Here is a 24,395-nt window from a genome sequence, read left to right as displayed (position 1 = left end):
ATCCATCCCAGAATGAGCCTCTTTCTAAAGACTTTTCTCTGATATCACCTCACCGTGAGGGTATTTTTCTGCGCTCTCACGCATGGATTTAGGGATATTTCAAATAAACCTGCCTGATGTGGGTTCTCCAGGTACAACACATCAGAGTGATTAAATGGAGCCTCTCCCTTCTGTCTGCATTTGCATTACATTTATATCATTAGCATTGACGTTATTGATATTTTTAGCCTCAAGGAAGCCGAGAAAGAAATAAAAACGTCAAAGATTTCCAGCGTAACCTGACGTGAATAGAGACGCTGCGCTTCTGTATTAAAGTTTCTGAAACCACCTTAAATGTGGACTTTCTGCTGGTATGTAAATGTTGAAGGACTTTCCATCGTTTTATAAGGCCACAGATAGTACTCATCCCACGCGCTCCTCTCAAGAGGACAATGGCCAAGGAGAAATAATTCAGCGGAGAAAAAGAACTATTCTCTATTCCAGAGACGGCTCGGCGCCTCAGATGAGCTCCGCCATGCCGGGAATACAGATCATTTATTAACAGGTAGTTATTCTCTCGATTGTCGCTGCCAATCTGATTTTTCGCCATCCTCTCAGGTGTATGAGGTCATTGGTGCAATTGGAAGAATCCAGAGTGTTTTCATTACCATCTAGTGTGGTGTGAAAATGTCCCTTTTTTCTGTTCACTGCAGTTATTGCACAGATTATGGAAGCACCGGCAGGGGGCATCTACAACCAGAACTAGTCTAGCCAACATCACTGAAGACCGGCCTGATAGCTATCTCATTTATGCTGACTTGGCACTTTTTGTCGTCTGATTTTAAACAGTGAAAAAGAGAGAAGACGTATAGATTCAGTGGCTGAGAGACATAAACACTGTTGTCGCTACTGGATCGGAGAGCAATTAATCATGAGGACAGAGGTGAGAAAGAGATGAGCAGAAACGCCACGGAGAAGACCCGATTTTGCTGTGTAGCTTATTTGGTTCCTACTGCTAAAGCAAACGTGTTACTTTGTGTTAAGAATCAATGACAGTTGTTGTTTTTTTTTCCGATACCGCTAAAATGCTGCAACTGCTCGCATTGAAACTCGCGCAGGTGCCGCATGGCGGGTTTGTTCTGGAGGATTTAGAGAAGAAATGTGGAGAATCATGACAGCACCACCGGCCCAGGGGAGCTTTAGATGTCTTCACTGGTAAATGTTCGCACAAGCTAGCGTCCGGGAATGAAAGCATGAGTGGGTAATAGCGAACTTATTTGCATCTAAAAAACAGCAGAGAATTGCCACTGGTAAGAGGAAATAAAAAAAACCCAACAATATGTCTACAGCAGCTAACATGCAAAACACTTTCTAAGGGAAAATCCATGCAAAGTGTGTCCACAATGAGCAATTAGCCGTTAGCCTAAGTCTTTAGTGTTTGCTAGCAAACAGCTGCTTGCACACTCCGTCACACTGTTGCACTGCTAGTTCAGACCGATTCTACGGGGTCATTACCAATTTTATGTTATTCAATTACTTGAAAATCCCCCTCATTTAAACCCCTTTTAAACTAAATTACTTGCAAATGGAAAAAAAACCTGCTATGACACGATTGTAACAAGCCGAGCGAGCGGTGATGGCGCCTTTCAGACTGTCGAGATTTCTAAACAAAGACGGTGAAAAGAAATGAAACCGTAGAAAGACCACGGCCATATTTCACCTGAGAAGAAGAAAAAGAGGAAAAATAAACCTGTGAGTTTGTTGGCGGGAATAAGCACATCACTCAAGCGGCAATAATAAGATGGCCACCTGTGGAACAGTCTGTAAGTCCGACCTGCGAGAACATCAATTGGGCAGCAAATGGGCAAAAAGGCGAAGATTTTGGAGTTTTAATAAAATAATGACAGGAAGAAATACTCTTGTTCCATAACTTCATGAACTGCAACTTTCAGACGTGGTTCCTTTCATTTAGGAGGGTTTTTCTTTTTTCTTCTCCCAGATCCACACCTGAATCCCATTAAGATCATCAGCTGCAGCACAAAAATCCACCTCTGCCAAATTCTTCTGCCAAGTCCTGTGGTACCATCTCTTGGAGTTAAACTACCGTCTTTTTCTATTTCCTCTAGCCTCTTTTTTCCTCCTGTGTTCCATTTGCCTGTGCCAGCTCCGCGTGTCCCGGCTGCCCTCTGATCCTCTGGCAACGGTGCCTGAACCTCCGAGCAGAGCTAATCTTCAAACTCGAACACAGGAATGAACCCTCTCTTTTGGCCCTAAATGAAAAACCAGCCACAATTCAGTGGTTTTTGAAAGAAATGTGGCTTTTCAGTGGCAGCATCACTCCGACCGCGACTGATTGTTGAACATAATTCATCCCAACATCAAAACTCACGCAGCGACGAGCTAATTAAACCACTTACTATAGCAACGTAGCATTGAGAGGATGCCAGATTCATGTTCTTTTTATCTGAAAGTTTCAATTTCTTGCATATTCCTGCACTCAAAGTTGTGCATATTTAACATTAACGCCTCATATATTATATTTACAGCTCTTTCGACACTGAATTCTAGTGTAAAATTTGAATTCGACCAATCTCTAATGAAGTTTAGCTCTGTTATTTAGAAGGCTGCGAACAGCTAACGTTATCAGCTTTGCAGTTCTTGTGGTTATTTGGGGTTTCCATGGCAATGAGATGCAAGGGTTATTCAACCAGGCTCCAATTGGACCCAAGTTCTCCAATAATTGGGTTTATTCAGGACGCGGTTTACTTTCACAGGGACACAGGATGTCCCCGGGATGCGAGGAAAGAGGCTGTTTACAGGGGGAAAAAAGGAGATCTTTGGTCTCGGGGGTGTTCAAGCGCTTTACATTACAAAAGAGGGAACCATTGACAGGGGAAGATAATTATTCACCTGATATTCACCATTCAGCCGCACAATCAAACACGTGTCTGTTTGTCGTTTTTGTTCCCGCATTTGATAAGATAGTGAAAACAGAGCTTCCTTTTAATAAGGAGCCGGCGCTGCCTCTCTGCTCTTCCAAGAATCAGCATTTCACCAGAGAGGCAAAAAAAAACTGCATACCAAATAGGAAATCATTATTTCTGCCTTTCACAATGTGAAAACAAGGGGCAGAAGGTTTTCTTTGCTTGCAAAATAGATAGAAAACATTGTATTTTCTTTCCCTTTTCCCACAGACTCTTTCATATGAAGTTACTGTAGAGTGGTTCTTTCTACTTTGACTTCAGACCAACACTCATTACAAAGCCCAGTTGTGATTTCCATTACAATACGAGCGCTAATTTAAGCTAAAACATCCACTGAAATTCTGCCGCTCGCTGCACTGTGAACAATTTTCAACCACTCGCTGTAAATATTCATTGTTTCCGATACTTTCGAGCCCCATACGCTGCATCTCAAGTTTGAAGAGAGAAAAGTTTGCAGCAGATGGTGGAGATGCTAGCTTTACATCAGATGTTAGCTCCCAATCCACGACGATGGCATTTCACATGTGTTGGCCCTGTGGTGCCTTGTTAGCTCAGGTATGTCCTCATTTCACCCCAGGATTGCCTGAGTCCAGGAGACGAGCAATCACGGGCGAATTAGCCTGATTATGTGTAGCTGCAGAGTTCTAATCAACATTCGCGCCCCTGAGCCTTCTCCCAGTTGCCGGGATGGTTTTTCTTGTTCCAAGATTTTTTGATTGTGCTGACGCATTCATTTTTATACCAACTCCATCCCCGATGGTGACAGGAGGCTTCCTAATTTACTGCACAGTCAAGATTTCTTTTGGCCTGTTAGACTTAAGCTTTCTGTGGCCAAGAAAAAAATAGGAATCAGTGTTCAGCGCTAGATTACGATGCAGTTTAGTTGATAATTGCATTGATTTTGGAGCCATAAATGTAACAGAAGGACGAGTCCTTCAGCCAGTTGGGCTAAAACTATGAAATTTTCATTCATGCAGGCGTTTATGATCTCTGCCTCCACATCAAAAGCAATTTAATGCTCATAACTCAAACCTCTGGGTGTGAATTATCAGTAGGATAAAGTAATAAGGACAAAGGTTATTAACCATTAACAACCTGTAGTTCTGTAAAGACCCTAAACATCTTCGGGTGGTGATCAGGTGACAATCATGTGATTACAACCGGACAAAATGGTGGTGTCACCTGTACAAAAGTGAAGTTATTTGATACTTTAAACACATTTAACAGGCGTAAAGTTTTAATAACATATCCAATGTGAAAGTTAGGTTATGTTTGATTAAATGTTTGATTAAACATTAGAAATGTGTTCCGGTCACGCTGATATATCCCCTTTCAATGGATTCTTGTTTGGCAGCATTAGCATTAGCTAGCTTATTCAATTTTATGGTACTTTAACAAAAAAAAAAGGGGGGCAATGAAGTTTTGATGGTCTTCATCTGCAGGAAATGAACTTAACCCAACTAAACGTGTCGAAAGCAGCACTGAAATGTGGAAAGAAATGAGGATCCAGGCAAAATCTGCAACTTTCAAACGCTGACTGGGCCCAAACTGTGAGGTCAGACATTGTGCACGTCTAATTGCATTAAGATTTAAATAACAACGCACAGTGGATCGTTAGTGAGCGACTCCAAGGCCAGTTTTTTGTTCTGAGGAAAAACAACAGATCAACCTGTTGTTTATGGAAAAATATGCAGCCTGAACTCTCAGTGCAACGGCTGCCTTTCAAGTTCTGTAATAAGATATTCTCCAAGTGCCGGTGGCAGGCCTGGAAACCATGAATTATTAATTACCGATGGCCGGGGATATTGTTCTCTGACAAAGTCTACATGGGTCAAGAACATATAATGTTTTATTCCCATTTTTGTCAGCGCCGCAAAACAGAGCAATAAAGTAAACAAGGCTGGTGCGGTTGTGTGCAAATGAGCGCTGGCTTCAAAATTCGTCCTTCGGAGGGAATCGATACGGATTCCGATTCCGATTCGGAAGAACAGGCGCCTACCGTGAGGAACGTGCAGATAATCAATCCATGTTTCTTTGGGAAAGAATCACAGTGTTATATGCAGGATCACAACCGCCGCAGTGGTGGAAAAAGTGCTGGTTCAAAGCCGATGGGGAGATTTATCTGTTGGCCAGCCTGTCTGTGCCTGGCCAACAGATGGCTGCCCTGTCGGACCTGGACCACGGGTCAACATTAGCATATTAAACCACTCCGTGAGCAGGAGTCCCTCCGCTCGCGCTCGCTCGTCCTCCAAGAGCAGGTGGTCGGCGTCAGATAGATGGAAAACGTGTTGTCCCCAAACATGGCACGGAAAGAATTCCCTTAGTGAGGGTTGCGGTTCGGGTCATTTCCATATTTCCATATGAAAGGGGGGTTTCTGGTGGTGTGGACGTGGTCTGATTTATAACAGCTGTTACGATCGCCTCCACGAGTAAAGGTTGCATCCAACATGGGAAGATGGTGTGAAGATTAGCCGCACAACTCAAACGCCGTTATTTTGTGGCATTGCTTGGGAATGAGGAAATGACGCCTCCTCTCGACAAAATGAGGGCCTCAACAGGACACGCGTCTCCCAAGAAATTGGTTCGCTCCGGGAATTTGCTCTAAAAATGAGGGTGTTTCTGTGAATCATCTGCAGGGGGATCTTTAGTCGCGCTCAAGTGGCCTTATCTTTTCTGTTGTTGTATAACAGTGATGAAAGACACACTTCCTGGATGATCTCCCCGGCTTTGTCGCCAACCGCTGCCTTTTTCCACCATGGTTACGGAGAATAAGGCATGTAATGAGCTCAGTCATCTTCCTCCTCTCGCAGGTTTATGGAGAAAGATGCCGGACTTCCCTCTCCGGTTACCCTTGGCCGCCTCTCGCCGGTGGTGTTTACGGGGATAGAAATGTGCTCGTATAACTCCCGCTCGCCTCCATAAATTAAAGGGGGGAAATGTGATTTATCTCCCCTCTCGCGTGGTTCCTTTCAGCTGACTCACTGAAATAACAACAAACATAAATAGGGGGTATAAAAAGGGGCTGTGAACACTTGAGAGAGTGGATTACGCCATGAATCAGTTTATTAACGACGGGCTGCGGCGTGGCGGCGGCGCGGGGGAATTTATTCATTCATAAAGTAGTGTTTACAACATTTATCTTCACCCAGGAGCAGACCTCTAAAATGTAACAAAGCACCCTGGGGTGGAGATGTGACACGATGGACCCAAGGCGACCTGAGGGCCACGAGCAGGCCGACACCGAGCTGATGTACGGGAAGCAAATAGATCCCCAACACCGCAGCTACCCCCGGAAAGGTTATACGTGATGCTACGAGGTGGGTTGTGAAATGTATAGAGATATAATGACATCAACGGCTCTTTAATAGAGTCAAACCCAGAAAACCAGAACCCAGGACTGTTACGGCCCCAGTTTGTGAAGAGCGTCCCGTGACTTCAGTGTTGATGGAGGTGAATTAACCATGCTGGTTTGATTGTGTTTGATTAGCAACCTTTGGAATGGGCCGACCCGACAGGCTCTGGTTCACTGTTCACTTTCAGCCTTCACGGCATTCTGCTTTCTACCTATATTCACAGATCCTCTCACACGGTGTCATAATTGGACTTGATTATCAATTTGGCTGCTGTTTGCGGCAGAAAAGATCCATATGCTTTAATAATCTTTGGAAAGTTAGATGGTAGAACATAAATAAGACCAATCCCCATCCAACCTTCAAAAACCTCTGAACAAGCCAAGGTCCGATTGATTACAGAATCAACTTGTCATTTATTCGTTGATGGAATCGAAATGAAAACTGAAAGCTTCGCGGCGGTGGTGCAGGTGGCGGCGCTCATCTGTTAGCATCCATCACAGAACTTAGATTAAATGTTGAACGAATAATAGAGTATTGTCAGCATAGAGCATGAATAAATGGAACGGGCCATGAAGGGAGGATTGTGTAGAACCCATGCAGGGGATGATTAGTGCAAACATAGTCTTTCTACCCGAGCAGAGCTCCGTTGTCGAGCAGAGCCGTTTTCAGCCATGAGGTTGGGCTTTGATAGAGCTGCTAACGCCTGCCAGCGAGTGAACAGATGACAGAACGGTGGAAACGATCCCTAAACCTTAAACTCTGTTTATACTCATCTGTGCTGGAGAAAAAATGAGGCCCAGCTATGCAATAGTGTCGCTAAATCTTCACATTTTCTCCCATTTCAAGTCTTCAAGGTCTACGACTTGCAGATGCTCTCAAAGGAGGTGGAAGAGTGGCAGGTTTCAACTCCGGCGAGTGAAATTTGGAACGTGTCCATCATGTCAGGCAGCTGCACTCGCAGCAGCGGCATCGCGGGAAGTCATTTTTTCCATGAATAAATTGAGTGGACGCTGCCTTGAGTTAGCCTAGAGAATCGAAACGATGGGTTTTTGTCTGTTCAAATGCCACAAAAACGCCTCCCCACGCCACAGTGGCAGAATATCACCGCCGCTCTCGACGAGCGGGAGACGGCAAAGTTAGAAATGAGATGCGATGCAGAGCAGATGGTGCCCTATATGTGGCGGCGGCCATCGCTGATGTGTGCGATCATGCTGGGTGAGAGTGAATCCATGGATGATTGGTATCTAACCCGCCAGTTGGCTGATTACTTGCGTCAAACACTGCGGGATGGTGTTTGTGTGGAGATGGAGAGGAATCGTTAGCACTGCTGAGTCGGCTCGGTCGCCATCCAGACAGGAGAGAAACACGATGTTCCCATGTTTGTACACAGCGAAGAAATGAAATCTAAGAGGAGAAAAACGCATTCGGCTGAGAGGATGAATTAAATGCCGAATGCGAAACCAAATTTAAGGCTTAATTTTGGCTAAATGCGTTGCTACAAAAGCATTTGCTCTTCAGCCTTGAACGTAGCCAAGTGTCGTTGAAAGAGGATGAGTCAGAGAGGGAAAAAAGAAAAGAGAAGAAGAAAATAACAGGACAAAATAAAGGAGGAGAATAAATCAGATGTTACTGGTGCTAATGATAAGAAAAAATGATAAAAAATAACAAGAAAAATAACAAAAACATTGATGAAATGCTGTTATACACACTACTTAACCGCGCAAATTAATGTTAGGACTTTCTTTTTTGACGATTCCATCCATTTATATTCATCTGATGGATGCAGCAGCAATCAAAATGATCATTTGTTGGTTTGCTCCTGGGATTTGAGGCATTCAAACATCGTGGCTCCCGGCGGCTCAATCTTCAGTGTCAGGAACAGTGTGAACGCGCGTATCGATGGACAAACAACCTGCCACGCTGAGAATAGCTGCCGTGGCAGACCTGTCAATCATCTGCCCCTTGAAAACCAATGAACTAGCACCATCCGCCGCTGTGAACCCAAGACCTCAACACAACAGTGGCGGCCTCCGAAGTGCCGACGAGACAGAAGCAGATGTAGCAGATGCCCGACGCTGTCGTGAATCGCGGAAATTAGGTGACGTGTTCGTGTCCAGCAAATAGTGGGGTGAAAACGCGAATCTGGGGTTGAGAAGAGCGGGTTTACGCGCATCAGCAAGTGTTTCTGCTCACGTCTGTCTGCCTGTGCGTCACAAAGCAGCTGGCGCTGAGGCCAGTTGTTGCTAGGAGGCTTGGCTGCATGTGGCAGGGTCAGACACGGGCCAGCAGGCGGGCGGCAGAGCGGCCAGAGCAGCGGTGACACGTGCGATCCAGTCAGAGGCTGCAGCTTCTTCTGCAGGAAACCATATTCACGTTTTAGTGTAAGGTTGGATTATTGCTTTTTTTCCTTTATATCACAGCTGTGGTTCAGGGCTGGGTGGGGGGGGGGGGGGATGTTTCCATTCTGACTGAGAAAATGCATCTGGGTGAAACAGTATTGTCAGTTTTACAGTTAAAGCCTGCAGCATCTGAAAAATGTCAACAAGGGCCAAAGAAAGTTAAACTGGAAGTTTAAATATCTTCGGCAGCGAAGCGCACACTCGGCCAAGCTTAATAACAGTGCAGTCAGCTCATCCCGTCTTAAAATATGCAGTTTACACGCTTTTCATGCATGGTTGAGCTCCGTCGGAAGGTTTTGAACCAACCGGCTACTTCCATCTGGGTTTGCAAGGAACTGTAGGGCTGGAAATTTGTATTCTCAACACTGACGGCCAGGAAGGGTGAGCAGAGACAGAGACGCCGGGGCGTGTAAGTGTTCCCTCCTACAGCGTGCTCTTGAATTGTCCGTGGCCTTTCACGTGGCCGCGGAGAGATTCTTGTGAGGACTCGCTCGACAACCGGCACTTAGAAAGGCAGAGAAAGCTTTCTGAGACGCAGGCGTGCTTTTGCCATTGTGGTGGCTTTGCAATTGAACGTCCTGCACGACAACTTTTCCACAGAAAGGAGGCAGAATGAAGAAAAGGTGCTGATATATATAAATATATATATAGCAGCTGAAAGGGTTCTTTTAGTGTTAGGATTTGCAGTGAGGGATGAGTTTTTTGCCACGGTGCCCTTCGGTGTCACTGTGTTCTAATGAGATGATGAGAGGTGAAAGATGAGGGGAGACAGAGCCTTTACACGGCCAGCCATTAATTGAGAGTGCTTAGCCGAAAATGTACTGGTAATTAAGTTTGGTTGTTTATAGGCTGCTGTTTGCGTTAGCTCCAGGACTGAACCACTAAATCACGATTCAGCGCACAGGCTCATACTGTGAAGTGGGGAACGGCGTTTCCAGGCGGCTGTTGGCCTGGCCTCCTGCCGCAGCCTTCAGTCTACATATTTAATGTGTTTAAATTAGGATCGGGCTTAGCTAAAGCTTCTGGACACAAAGACACAACGGTGCTAAATTAATCTGCACATATTACTTCTTTAGCATTCACAGACACGTCTGCATTCCTCTCAGAGTAGAGAATCAACGCTAGCTAGTCTTTTCCCTCAGTGCTACGCTGTTAGCATGCGATACCGCCATAACCTGATACCAACCGAGTACCTTATTAATCGCTTGAAAGGGGCCTTATGCTGATGTTCCCTTGCCTCTTGAGACCTGATTAGGCTAATATAGCACATCCCCATGCATGTACTGCACACTGATTCGCCCAATTAGCAAAGTGACAAACTCTGGACATATCTCATGGCATGATGACAACACATGAAAGGAATTCTGAAGCGGGATTTTACTACCTAGTAGGAGTGACACACAGAGAGATTGTGGCATGAGTAAAACTCCTACGGCTATTTGATGCTGAAGGACAGAGAAGGATATGTGATGGAGTATAATTCAGCTGTCTTTTAGTCTTTTAGTCCAATGCTAAAATGTTTGAGCAAGTCAATATTTGCAGATAGCTTTGAGGAGGAAGGTAGCTAGGTCCTTTGTTTACACTAAACTTCACGATGTCGAAATAGTCTTAGAAACATTTGTTGATTTATGTCTCTTATGACTGAGCCGGTGTTGGACTTTAATTGATTTTTTACGACGGGGTTCCGAAGGACAACACCTCGCAGGTTTGTTTTCATTACACCGGCACGGGCGGGGCGTTCCGTGAGTGTGGGACAAGGAAAGAGCAGCAGTTACCAGAAGACCTGATGACTGTAATGGTGGAAATAGCAAATATTTGTGCCAGTGGAGTCTGGAAGATGACACAGGAGGTGATGTTAAAGTTAATAGCCACAGAGAAACTTTCAAGGCTATGTTTCCCCAAGTGAGTGTTTTCAGACGTGCTGGTGGTGTTGTGTTGTTATCCTCAGCTGAAGGTGACATAAATCACTTTCTTAGAGGGAGCTCTCATTCCACCTTGAGAGCTTGGAGTCCCATTTTTATCAGTATTAATGGTCGCCTCCTTACTTAGCCAAAGCTATTTCACACTTGGTTAGGTAAGGTATGAGAACATCCCCTCGGCTGTAGCTTTAGTTGGCTCTTTCTAAAGACTTTCCACTATAAACAAGAGCAGTTGTGCACAATAAAACACTCGCAGATATATTCGAGGCTCCGCTAGAGAGATGCTGTTAAACTTCCTCTAACTCGTGTCCTTTACATTGTCTCGGCCTGCAAAGAGTGAAAACAGAGACGCGTCGGCTCGTGCGCGCACACGGGCGTCCTGATAGGGATCGAGCCGAATTCAATATTCAATTTCCTCCTTTAAATGGGATGTTCGGTTTGCCTGCCGGGTCTCGCCAGGTTGAGGAGTCGGTGCAGCGTGCGCATAAAACGGCCTTATCAGCGAAAAAAGACGACGAGAAACCATCAAAGCTTTAGAATTTCAAAGGTAAAAAGCAGGGGGGAAAATGCTTTGATGTTTTCAAACGCGTTCCTACGGTGTGATAAATTCCTAAATCTAAAATAGCAAAATGACAGCATTAAAATTCAGATATCGGTGGAGGAATGTTCCACGAGGCCGCCTGCTAGAGCCGATATTTGCGTTCCGATCCGTGCGTCACAGCGGACCCGTTCAGCCCGTTAACACCTCGGCATCACGCGCAGAACGTAACCTTTAACACCCCGAAGACACGTCCTTCTAGACAGCTCAACTTTAACGCGTGGGCTTCTCGTTGCCGTGGGAGATGTGTCTAAACTCTTTGGGACTGAAAATCGGACATGTGTGCCGCGGCTCAGTCGGAGGAAAGAGACTGAGGACAAGGAGCTGCAGATAATTACAAAAGCAAACACTCTGGGTGGCCATTTAGGCCTAAAGTATTTCTAATTTCACAGATGTGATCAACCTTGGACGAGGAGTCTCTCGCTCCCCCCGGCTCCCTGCGTGTGCTGAATAGCTTCTCCTCCCCTGGAAGTCGGTGGCGATGATGGAGTCTTAAACAGGTCTCTGCCACACACTTTGTCACTCTGCTGTCTGGAGACACTCCGTGGTGGCAGCGGTGCGCCGCGGCTCTGCGGTCCCGCCGGACCATGAAACTGCCGAGTTTGCCCTCAGAGCTGCCGGAATACCCTTGGGAAAACGCTTCGGTCCGAGTAATTTCGCTGCTTAAAACCCGACATCAATAAGGGTAAGGGTAGACATATCGCCACGGCGACAGGAATAATGACTTACGGCTTTGCGGCGTCTGTGCCGGACGTTGAAGCTTCAGCCAGCGTGAAGCACCAAGTTGACTACGTTGAACTTGGCTGTTCGTTTTCTGTGAAGGTCAATTGAGAACATTTAATGGAATTGTTACGCTCTTCTCCGGCTCCGCTAACGGCGCCGCTAACGCTACCTTTAAGTGTGACTGCAGGTGTAATCTGTCAAATGGGCCCCTCACGGTGAGTCATCGGACAGGCTCTCCCGACCAGCCCGGCCCCGTGAAAGAGCCCGTTATTAAATGGGAAGTGTGGCATAACTCTTGTTTAATGGTAGGAAAACAGCGGCCAGCGAGCTGGCGCGTAGCCGAACCCACGGAACATCAATTTGGTTTCCTCGGAGATGCTGCTTGAGAAAGGTCAGAGTGACTTTGAATCATTTTGCTCCTAAAAATGAGAAGACAGAGGAGGCTAATCCATTGTTGTTGGCGTGTTGGCCTAGCCTAGCATGTAGCATTCATCAAGATGAAGCCTTAGGATGTCTTCGGGGGCAGGGAGGAATGGGAATGAGTTTAGCTGATCTCGGTGGAGTGGCACCCATGCGCACGTCCCTGCGCAGGAGCCCGCCACATGCAAATCAGCAGAATGCATCGGGGAGCCCATCTCATAAACTCGACCCTGCGGCTAAATGAATCTCTTCAGAGATCCGCTCAGAGGCGGCAGGCGGAGTCATCCCAACGAGGAGCCCCGTGCACACGTCCTTTACTGTTAAAACAAAAAGGTCTGCAGAGGCAGATGTTTGACGCCCCGTTTTCAATATGAGCCGCTGCTTGATGAATTGGTAACCGCAGTGCCTGTTGTGTACGTCCCCCGCGCCAGGATCACTCAGCTGTCGTGCTGCCGGCCGCACCTCGAAGAAAAAGCAAAGAATATGACATAAAATCGACATTGCCGAGGGTCCCGCTCCGCACCGCCGGAAAAAGGGACAACAACTCTGTGACTTATTGGGAATAATCGACTTTTAGAGAGAGAATGCAATGAATAATTCTCTTTTGCCAAGCCAGAGAGGGGAGAAAACTCCCCTAGGGTATCGAACCAAATCGTCTTTTCTCTCTTCATTACAAAAAAGAAAGGAAAAAAAGAAGTCTACAAAGCCTTATCAGCCTTCTGCATTCTCTACCATTGGAGCCCAGATAATTGATTATGTTTAGGAGGTTCACTATTGGATATGCCGCGCCTCGGCAGCCGAAGGAGATATAGCAGAAAATTAAGTTTACCTTCCCGGGGCGCAGTCGGACAAAGATTCACTGACCTCAAAGGACACGGTGAAATTGAAATTGCATTAAAGGGGGGAAAGTTTCATTTGGAAGTGTGATCCCGATTGGCTACGCCACACAGCCGTGTCCCTACTCCATAAACGTCGGAATGGTGCGGTGGCGTTCTGTGTCATCCACCGTTACAGGCCGCGGTTTACCGGCCGGATTGTTGCTGTTTTGGTCAGGCTGTCGATTCGCTGCCTCCGCGGGGCTCCCCGAGTTTTACGGCACCATTAAACTCCTCTTTCACAACAAAGAGCGATAAACTGTCTTCTCGGGCGTCGCGTTAGCTTGCGCGCCGATACGACTAAGCGGACGCGTTTCCCGGCCATTCCGCAGAAGGTGGGAGCAGATTTTATTCGCTCGGGTGGAGATTTTACTCTGATCTTGTTTTTTCCCTCCTACACTGCAGCCCTGAGTAAAGGAGATAAAACAGTTTCCTCCGAAGGTTACGAATGGAGAAAAAAACTAATAAATCATTATCCGACCTTCCTTTTGCCTTGTGCTCGGACTCTCCGTTTCCAGCTCTTTGTAGTCGCTGAAGTGATGACGGACGAATGCACCGCTTCAACCTTGAGAACCGACTCCACACATTGTCTGATTCCACCGGGCAGGATGTAATTTCACTGTGGACCAAAATAAAACATTAAAAACATTAAGCGGTGCGGCTATCACTGCTATTTTTAGCGTGCTATTTTAGTGTTTATAGCCACCACACGTATGTGTAAAATTAACAGTTTAGCTGGATTTGAAAGCTCCCTGTTTTAATTATTGCTGACAGGCCTTTATTGTTTGGAATGGCACCATTTTCCTTCTCTGCAGTACAGTAACGCAGTTTTTCAAATCCAAAAAATGTGTATTTTTATTCAAACCGACCAATTTTAGCTGCAAAACAACTTCAAAACAGACGCGCAGGACAAAAAGCCATTCTGACTGTTGAATCACGACGTTAAAATGTTCCGTCATTCAGAAAACGGGAGGTTTTCAAGGCCTGTTTAAAACCAAAACAAGATTTTGAGAGGAAGCAGCTTCTGCTCCGAGTTGTGCTTTTGAGAAGGGCTCTTTTATCAGAGTCCACACGGGGACCTTGGGAGATGAACAAGCTATTAAGGAAATAAATAACCGCCTGTACAGACACTTAGCTTGATCAAGACTGAGCATTAAATAATTACTGTAATTCACTTAGCTTTCTTTTAAGCTGCGTAACGATTCCCAGTGTTTCCCCTCCTGCATAAAAACCATCTCATGAGGGGAAATAAAGAACAATCGGAGGTCTTCTCCATCCGTCCGTCAGGTGACAGGAAGGCCGCCATCGCCGCCGGTGGGCTGCACCGGAATTGAGGGTGACGACTCTACAATAATCAAAGCCCCCAGTGAAAATTGGCATATCACCTTGTCCTTCACATCAAAGAGAACCGGAAAGAAAGGGAGCGTTGGCGCTCACTTGTTTATCTGCCGGGCATGTGAGTGACCGTTCTGGTGCTGGAGCCAGTGAGCTGTAAAAGAGGGGGGGGGGATGAAAGAAATAGTGAAATGAATGACGGAGAAAGTAGCGAAAGCCCAAGTAGACATCAGCCGATCCCAACAGGGGCGGTCGGGCAGGTTCAAGGGGCAAATCCTCACGGAATCCATCCGTATTGACTGAGGTGGAGGCCGTCTATCTTTCAGAAGTGTTGTCCTGTCCACGGTCATCGCAGCGGCGCCGTACTCGCCACCTGCCTGGATCAAAGGACCGCCGCCTCCTTTGATCCGTTCCTCACATCCGCTCAGGAAGAAAGGTTCCCGTCTTCCCATAGGCTAATGAATCAAATTCCTCCCCTAATTATGGCTGCTTCTCTTCATTACTGCCGCTCTGGCTTTCCACCGGTGACAACACACAGATCACATAAGAGGCGTGATGTCATATAGCAAAAGAAGCATCCTCATTAACCCCGAATCTGCTGTCACGTAATCATCATTAAACCAGAAACCATATATTTCTGATGGAAACATAATTAAACTCCAAGTGTGTTTGCGTGGGTTTGCTGATACAAATAGCATCATGCTAATAGGGCAGCTTAGCTGCTAATGTCGTGAACTTTGCTAATACAGTGAAGAGGCCCAATTACTGTTAATTAAAAGTTGGAAGGAGCGCAGATGTTGATCCCAACCATCATTATCAGCCTCTCCTGTGCTGCTGCTCGTGCATGTTTAATCCCGACTATCTGCAGGCACCCTCGCCAGCCTCCAGAGAATGTTTGGGTTCGGAATTGGACAACTTTATTGATCAACAAGGACAGTTCATTTGCAGCTAAATTAGTCCGTGCGTGCGTCTCCGTGCATGCCAATCGGAAGAATGGTGCCAGGACTGTGTCCTTTGTATCCCGCTGCCTCGATTATGTAAGCAAATTTTGAATTTTATTAGAAAGAAACACCGAAAAATGTTCTCGAGTTAGTCGTTAAAGGGAGAATAGGTCTGTCGTTGTACAGGGCAGTATCGTAATAGTGGCCTGAGGGTATTACAGACAATTCCTGACAAAATGTGGGTAGATAGACCCGACTTTGAGGGTTTTACTGGAGGGAGAGCATGTCTCGTCACTGGACTCCAATTAGCTCAGAGTTGTCAGGACTTTTTTTATGGTTAAACTTGAATTTTATTGCCTTAAAAAATCCTTTATTCATCCCTGTGCTGTGTCCTCTCTTAATTTCCTGCCGTCATTGTCTCGGGCAGCAGCTGTTCTCATTAGCTGCTCGCGCTGATCCTCCAGAACACCGACACAATTAGAGTGGACCTGAAAATCCATACACCCCCTTAAAACGGCAACAGTTGTTGAGATTCAAACCCATGAATTAAACGATCCTCTTTATTTTAGTCTGTATTCATATCTCTGTCCACCCTTGGATATCAGAAATTATGAAAGCTAAATGCTAATTAAAATGCTAACCCACGTCCCAAGTTTATGTACAAACACAAATCCGGTGGAGGTAGATAAAGAAATCCCACCAGGGGGCATGAATGTCGGCAGATTCAACACCTTCATTGTTTCAGTGCTTATCTGTCTCACCAGAAACATCACCCCCCCCACCGGCAGGAGTCAGAATCTCCCCGAAATGTCACGAATGTACAATTATCAATCGACTTATTCGCTCTTAGATCTGATTTCTCTTGGATTCCATTTCGTGGGCTCAGCCGTGCGTGGCCCATTTCTTGAATTAGTTTCATTACAATGATGCGATTCAGTCGATATGTTTCGGGCAGCTGGTCCAGTAATGATGCTGAGAATACCATTTAGCTGCCATATTAAAAGATTTGGAAAAAAAAGATTTAATTTTCCAAAGTACATACCTGTGTGGAACAGATACACAATTAATAAAATGCTGGGCCACATCCACAAAATCAGACCCTTGGGTTCTTCAGTGTTGATCAGTGTTAATTGAATTTGAGTTTCTCAGTATCAACCTTGACCTCCTTGACCTTCTCCTCCCTGTGTGCAACAGGACATCACTCCCAAAGAGCCCTTTCTTCCATTAACAACAGATTTGTTCAAGACCAAAATGTGTGTTAAGTATCTCAGTTAGCAAATGCTAACAATTTTCAAGGCTTAAATCTTTGGTCTACAGGGAGGTTGAGTTCTCATTTACACAGAAATAGATTTTTCACTCCAGACAAAGTGTAGGCTACTTCCTGGAAATGGGTTCCAAAGTGGAGCTTTTTTGAGACTTATCGGCCTCTGTTTCCATGGAAACAGGGAAAACAATGGTTTTCTGAAGGTGCGCATTCCTGCTACATTTGCAGTCAATACTTTTTCTGTTGTTGTGCTTTTAGCAGTGTTGCATCACGGGAAACATTGCCAACTAGTGGCCTGACGTGGAAACTACAGCATTTTCAACATAGACAAGTAATCTGAATCATCTAAAGAGGCTTTGACATAACAGGTTTTATACATTATAAAATAAAGTAAGCAGACTTTCAACAGGCTTCTCGTCATGTCAATAAGGTGGATAAATAAGGGTAATACAGGTGACTCCCCTGATTCTTCAGCAACAAGCTCTTAAAGCTGCAGAAAAGATAACCTCATTAATGATGACTGCACAGGGAAATAAAAAGAACAGATGTCCCAATTTTCTCCAGCAGCATAACCGCCTTTAGCTCCTCGAACCCAGCGAGGGAATCTGCCTGGTTATGTTGTACCTGGGGGATTGTGCTGGACTCATCCGTGTTTGACAGGATTAGCGTTAGCATCACAAGTTGGACGGCAAATTGTTACACTGCGCATACCAGAGGAGTGTAGCTGCATCTGCCGGTGATACGGTGTGTAATTAGGTTCTGCCATTTCAAGGCAAGGAGCTACGATAAAGGCAGGTCAAAGATGGCGTGTAAGAGGATTAGAAAGGTGAAGAAAATGGCCCAAATTCGCAGTCCTCGTCTGACTGTTCGGGCGCAGAGGAACACCATGGAAATGCTTCATCTTATATTTCAGAAAAGGCACACACACACTCTCTCTCTCTTTCACGCACACACACACACACACACGAACCAGGATGGAGCTGCACAGATGGGCAGACGATGTCGCTCTGGATTAGCCTTCCAACCTCTGACTGACAGCAGGATTCGCTCAGTGCCTGTATCAACTCAATTGGTGCTCAGTGGCAGGTGGACAGAGGCGAGGGGTTGGGGTGGCGGGTGTTTGTGTGTGTGTGTGGGGGGGGGGGGGGGGTCCAATCTGAGAAAGGCCAATTTTGACCTTCTATTTTCATCATACACTAACAAAGCCATTATCTCCAGGAACAGGAAACAGGGTCTGGCGGCGGCCGTTTACAAGACGTATGCTCGCCCGTGTCCGTAGAGAGTGCAGATAAAAAGCTGCCGGTGATAACGTCAACCTTGTCGCCGTGAAAGAGTTTCTCCGCCATTTCCCGGCAGCCAGAGAGCCGCTTTATTGAGATGCATATTGCTCAATATCCGCGTTGTTGTCCGCCGGTCGTCTGAAAGATGTTCTTTTTGTCTGGCGGGGTGATCGAGAGGGCGATGAGGCAGAGAGGGACCCAATCTGCAACGCCTCCTGCAGGCTGCAATTCCTCCAAGGTGGCTACCTCTGCAAACACGGGTAGTGGACTTGAAGCGGGAGACTGACAGTCAACAGAACGCCGAGGCGGCGTGGAAGGAGGTAATAGAGCTCAACATTAAAGGGCCACAGCCCAACTGTGGTTCCTAGAAGGAAAAAAACGATCTGCACCTAGATGACGTCATCGGGAAAAATGCCAGAAAGAAGCAAAAAATAATTAACTTATGACGAAACTAGTCGCCAAAGCCAACATTTTTGGATTTTGTCTTTCAAACTGTGGCGTTGCCAAGTGTTGTGCGCTCCGCCTTGTGGGTGTTTTATTCGGATTTGGCTCTGACTCTGAGATTGGCGTGCGAGAAGGAGGAACACGCCGCCAGGCATCCAACATGACGAAGCTTAGACGGGTGACAGATGCTGCTCAATGGCCCTGCACTTGCAATAAAGGCTCAGATCATATGGTCAAGATAAAATAGCAGTTTAGCAGAATTCATTAAACTAACATTTAGTTTCCATCAGCTTGTTGGACCAAAGTACATAAAAGCATACAAGAGTGAGAACTACATAGTAAGGAAGAAAGTTGGTGTTATTACTGTTATAAGTGTTGTTATTACTGTTATATAGCCTGTTAGCATGCTAATGGACATATCCACAATGTTAGAATCACCTGTGAGGGTAAATGCTTCTACATATTAATATAGTTTTATATCTTATATGACGGCTCAAGATTCAAGATTCAAGAGTACTTTATTGATCCCTTTAGGGGGTGTCCACCAGGGAAATTAGCTGTCGGCAACTTTAGGGTTATGTATCATTTAAGTTGAAAATGTCCAGATTTTTTTTTTTTAATGATTTTTTGCGCCTCCTGCTATGTTCATGCCTGCTTCCAATACTGCTGGAGTTTTACACAAAGGTCTTAAATAAGAAATCATCATCTGAAGATCTCCTCTGCACGATAAAGGACAAAGTGTGGCGCTTTCTGAGAGAAAACCCAACACAGCCTCGCCGTGGAGAACAAAATGCCTTCTGGCATTTGACTGCACAGTAATAAGGCTTAACGCCAACAGGGTTTATTAAGGCAGAGCCTCGGCTGAGATTTCAGCTTTGGGCGCATAGACCATTTTGGCAGATCGCAATGAATCACCCTCTCAAATCCCTCTCTCCCCCCCTCTGGTCTTGTTTTTCCACAACAACGCAGCTGCCAGGGCATCAACCCACCCGAGCTGCTGCACCTTTATTCTCTTCTGACATAAATTAGATGAAAAAAAAAGAAAGAAAACAACCAACAACTCCACGGATGCTTCGTCTGTGCCGTCGCGCAGGTGCACACAAGCACCCTCCGCTCTAACCCCAGACTGTAATCTCATTCGACTGTGTCATTTTGGGGACCTGTGGCGTGGTCGAGGAAGCGGTAAGCTGCTCTTGTCTTGAGGGCAGCACGCAGCGAGCAAGATAGATTAATCATGCGGGCGCCCGAGAAGAGCGGGATGGGAGCGTGAGGTGGGTGGCTGAGAGCTTGTTTTGCCAGGAATTACCATCAGTTTGTCACCGGTGTTCTCGGGAGATGCTGCAGGCACCTGCAGACCAAGTTTTGAGTGCGGTGCTGCTCGTCCGCGCAAACATCGGGCTTGGAAACTAATTATATCACCAACGCTCTGCTAAACAAATGCATGCAAATGGAAGCCGGTGTGCGAGCACTCCCACCAGGTACCCGCGCAGATGCAAAACAAATGTTTTCTGTCTGGTGGATTGAAAGTCAAACTGCTCAAGCTGATTGCAGACATGAATTTTGCATCGTATCAGTAATGTGGAGGAGATTTTGAGACGCGCGGGGAGCAGGTGCATTTCCCTCTGATCCCGACAATTCCCGGAGGATTTAAATGTGAATAGAGATCCCGGGTGAGAGAACGGCAAAGCTACCAGGAAACAACCGTCCCTTCTGGAGAGAATAAACATATTTGATATTGATTATTGCAGGGAAACAATCCGACAGAGCCTGTGCTCTCTCCCAGAGACGCTACGCTCGATATTTTGCAAACACTTGTTCCGTAACCACAGGAACTGTTTGGAGCAGCGCCGAACAAGCCCGACTGTCACGGCCGGACCATTAGCAAGGGGAAAATACAAGCGCTAACGATCCAGCTACCTACATGTGCTTACAGTAAGAAAAGACTGCTATGGTGGACAAAAACGCTCACATCGCTAAGCACCACTTGGTGACATTTAAAACCATTCTTGGGTTCTTGCCTACGGTCCTGCGGGCATCGGGAAGTTGTTCACACTCTGATGTTTGGTTTTAAAGGCTGCCAAATGTGCCCTTTTCTCATAATCTGCGCTAACTTTTGTAAGTAAAACTTGTTGAGTCCAAGTGCTTCAATCAGGAGCAGAGTTTCCCACCAAGGGGAACAATAATGTCATGCTGACCCTTTTACGGAAACATTCTGTGCTGCTCTGAAGGACCCTGTTGTGAGACCAATACCTACCGATAACTAACAGCTCTCTAATGGGCCCTCATTCGCTTTAACCATGGCAACCTTTCTGCTCCTGCTCAGCGTGAATATATATTGTCGTCTGAAGAAACTGTCAATACAGTCTTCTATAAGATGGACAGATGGCTACATGGAGACAGAGAGAGAGAGAGAGAGACAGAGAGAGAGAGAGAAAGTACCAGGTGGTGCTTAACAGAATGACATATCAGCCCTACTGAAATGGCTGATTATCTCACCAACAAGGATCATTCGTTAAGATTACTGATGGAAATTGTGTTTCTTCGCGATAAATTTTGGCGTTAAACCAAAAAAAAAACACCTTCAGAGTCGATATCAGTGGGAATAAATGCCTTCCCACACTTAATTAGGGCTCTTCGACCGTGCTGAGGTGTAGGAGAGATTCCCTTTCGTGTGGGGGCAAGACGGGAATCGCAGGAGAGGCTCCTGCCAGTCAGGCCGAGCAGGAGCATCTCCTCATAAATAAATCACATTTTAGCAGGTCCGACCTCTTCAACACTGAGCCTCGGTTGCTTCAAACCCATCGTTGTTCTGTGTGGAATGATTAAGGTGGGTTCTTTACCGTCTTAAACCTGGTTTATATTGGTCATGATATCTGCCTATTTCTTGTAATTCCTCAAGCGTCCTCCTGCTGCCAGACCCACCGCGGCCTACGCAGACTCAACATCAGTCAACGCCAGACTGATGCCCCGGGGCACCTTACTGACATTCCTACCCCCTTCACACACCAACACAAACACACGATCCCATTAAAACCAGCTCATCCCCACCCACTTGACCCAATTAAATCACCAAAATAAAACAACTGACGCTACATAAACTCAATGGCTGCAGTTCGACCGAGCAAACCTTCCATTTAGCAGGGAGAATTTTCATACCTTAAACTTTATGGCAATCACACAGAGCCTGAAACTTGTTAATTTTGCTTGATTTCAGAAGCCAGATATCCTCTAACAGACGTTTTTCAGAATTCTGGGCAATAATCAGCAAAAAGGGTCCAAAGGGCACATAAAGGTCATCTGCCCTTTAAAATGTAAAACATTGTTTTAAACCTCCAGCTAAAGTTGCAGTTGTAATATTTATGTCAACTAAACTAAGCTGTCTAGTATCTAAAAATCTTCAAGGTTTGCGAGTTTTAGCAAACGATTAAAGCTTAATACTTTACCAGTCTGCACCTTTTTCAATCGTTTCTTAGAGAGTATGAACATATTTACAACAAAGGCCGTGTTACAGTTACTACAAACTTAGGAAACAAAAACAAAAGCAGCATCAAGAAAAATCACATTCAGCTCCTGTTTTTTCTTGTTTTTAACATACCAGGTAATGGAGCAACGTAAGTGCCCTGCATTAAGAGTGCTCGTTAAAGATGTACGACCTTGTTCGTGATGATGCTGAAAGCAAAGCAGGCTCCTCTGCTGTGACTGGAAAAATGCCGAAAGGGACAAAGTCAAATTTCAGTTTAGCAAGTGTCCCTTTAAATAACCGCCGGCCCAGAATGGGAATAGCTAGCATAAACAGCTAAATGGGGACGTGTCAGAGCGTCCGTCATCTGTCAGAAACATCACATTGATATTCCCTTTTAGAAACCCAGTTAAATGGAGTCCTGCTCATGGTCCCCCCACCTCCATTGGGGGTTTCAGGGGTCACTCATGAAAAGTCAAAGACAAATTTCAAATGCTGAGAAGGAACTTTGGAAGATGTACGGAATAAGAAATATTGGAAGTACTTCGTCTTTGGGAAAAATGTTCTCAATGATTTTGCCACACAGATTTCTATTAAGATGATTCCGCGAAACATAATTATGGTCTTATTTACTTTCAAAACAACGTGGACGCTGCATTTATTCAAGCCTGAGCGACTGACAACCAGGACAAATTTTGGGAGTTTTTTATGCCGTGTTCTTTCAATTTCACGCCTTAAATTGGCCACTTAATACAGTCAAATTCTTTATCTGGTGCCAGAAAATGTCTCCATTGGAGACTCAGAAAAACAGAGACAGAAGTATTTGATTCCAAAAACTAGGATTAAGGATAAGAAAAACTTCTCTGTGGTGAAAGTGAACGTGGTATTCCAAATTCCAGGTTTTCCAGGAAGACTTTACCAATGTGTTATCAAGCCTATTTTGAAAGGGTATTTGTTGGTATTTATTTAGTTAAACTTGTTGGAAGGTGTCAGTGTGAGGGGCCTTTAAACATTCCAAATGTGTAAACCAGTTAGAATTCTGTCATTTCTGCTTGTAAAAACTCCTTTTCAGTTTCCTGTGGAAAAGGAAGTTCGTTTCATGGTCTGTGCTCTTGAAACGACAAGCTTCATCTGACAGAATCGCTGACATTTGTGCCCAGATATCCAAAGTTTTACGATACGGCCTTGCTAACTGGCTAAAGGGACCGTTTCAGCCTAGAATTACCGATTTTCAGGGCTACTACGTTCGGCCGTACGTTGAGTGAAGATTGGAGTGGGCATTTTGATTAGCTAAGGATTTTTCTGTCAGGGAGGTGGAAGGTACTGGCACATCCGTCCTCTCGCTATCCCGCCGCTGATTAATGGCCCACAGTCCTCTGAAAGATCACTGAAACCTCAAGAGATGAGGCTCCCTGCCAATTACCCACCTCAATAATGTTCGCTCGATGGCTGAATGACATGGACCCACCCCGGAGGATCTGAGTGGGCTGCTATTAAAGCTGAAAGGTTTCATGAGTGATATGGCTGCATATGGAGGCGTGTGTAGGTGGAGTGTAAATAAAACCGTATATTGGACGGCTGTTTCTGTGAGTGAAGAGGCCGCCGCCGCCACCTGGCGATGTAAGCCAACGGATAGGATTGCATAAACAAGTTCAATGAATTCAATGTAAATGAAACGTCTGTAGCTGAAAACGTCTGCAGACGCAAGTGTAGGAGGCGGCAGAGGAACAGTTTGATCACATAAGAGTCTTCCAGGGGAGGGGGAGCAAAGTCTTCATGCTGAGAACCTTCAGGGAACATACCTTTGAGATGAATGGCTGCCCAGGAACCTGAAGCCCAGGTTAGAAGTTACTGCGTCCCCGCTGAATTGGACTTCCATCTTAATGGGATGCTTGACATGCAGCTGTGATGAAAAACTTGAGGGTCTCTCAAACAGTGGCGCTCCCTCGGTGGAGAAAGGGTAGCCGTCGCAGGCATCAAAAATGCATCAGCCACGAGGGGAGTCATTTCCTGAGAGCCGAGTCAGCTGTGGACAAGAGAGAAGCAAGGCGTCAAAAACTGGAGCATCTCAGAAAAGTGACTTTTCAGATTCTAATGAGGTTTTCCTGCTTTAAAAGAGCTTTTCTTCAATCTTACCTTCTCTTCTTACTCTGTTAGGATGACTTAAAATGGTAAAAGGTACACTGTCACAAGTGAGTTCATATTTAAGTTCATATTTAAGTTCATATTTAAGTTCATATTTAAGTTCTTATTTAAGTATCCTTTACTGGGCTTCCAACAGTCACACTAACCAATCTGCAGTCTGTGGTAGCTTACAACAGGTAAAATTTACAGTCCCTTCTGGTTGATGCTATCAAATGGAAGAGCTAATATTAGCATGTGGTTTAATAAAAATCATAGAAAGAGCTGATTCATTCTTCT

General features: G+C 45.5%; 1 long non-coding RNA gene across 2 annotated transcripts; it reads right to left on the bottom strand.

Moving 5' to 3' along the window:
- Positions 1–7,161: 7,161 nt before the first annotated feature.
- On the bottom strand, positions 7,162–24,133 carry LOC130514125 (uncharacterized). Of its 2 annotated transcripts, XR_008946924.1 has the most exons (5): positions 23,777–24,133; positions 13,732–14,739; positions 12,125–13,657; positions 11,962–12,046; positions 7,163–7,341 (listed from the first exon to the last, which is right to left on the bottom strand). It is a non-coding gene; the product is annotated as an uncharacterized LOC130514125 (long non-coding RNA). The 2 variants fall into 2 exon arrangements; XR_008946923.1 differs by having other exon boundaries at positions 7,162–12,046.
- Between the last annotated feature and the right edge of the window lie 262 nt (positions 24,134–24,395).

The sequence above is a fragment of the Takifugu flavidus genome, chromosome 17 (genome assembly GCF_003711565.1).
Source record: "Takifugu flavidus isolate HTHZ2018 chromosome 17, ASM371156v2, whole genome shotgun sequence".
In the NCBI taxonomy this organism is placed as follows: Eukaryota; Metazoa; Chordata; class Actinopteri; order Tetraodontiformes; family Tetraodontidae; genus Takifugu; species Takifugu flavidus.
The sequence above is the reverse complement of the archived record's forward strand: the minus strand, read 5'-3'. Positions and strand labels throughout refer to the sequence as shown.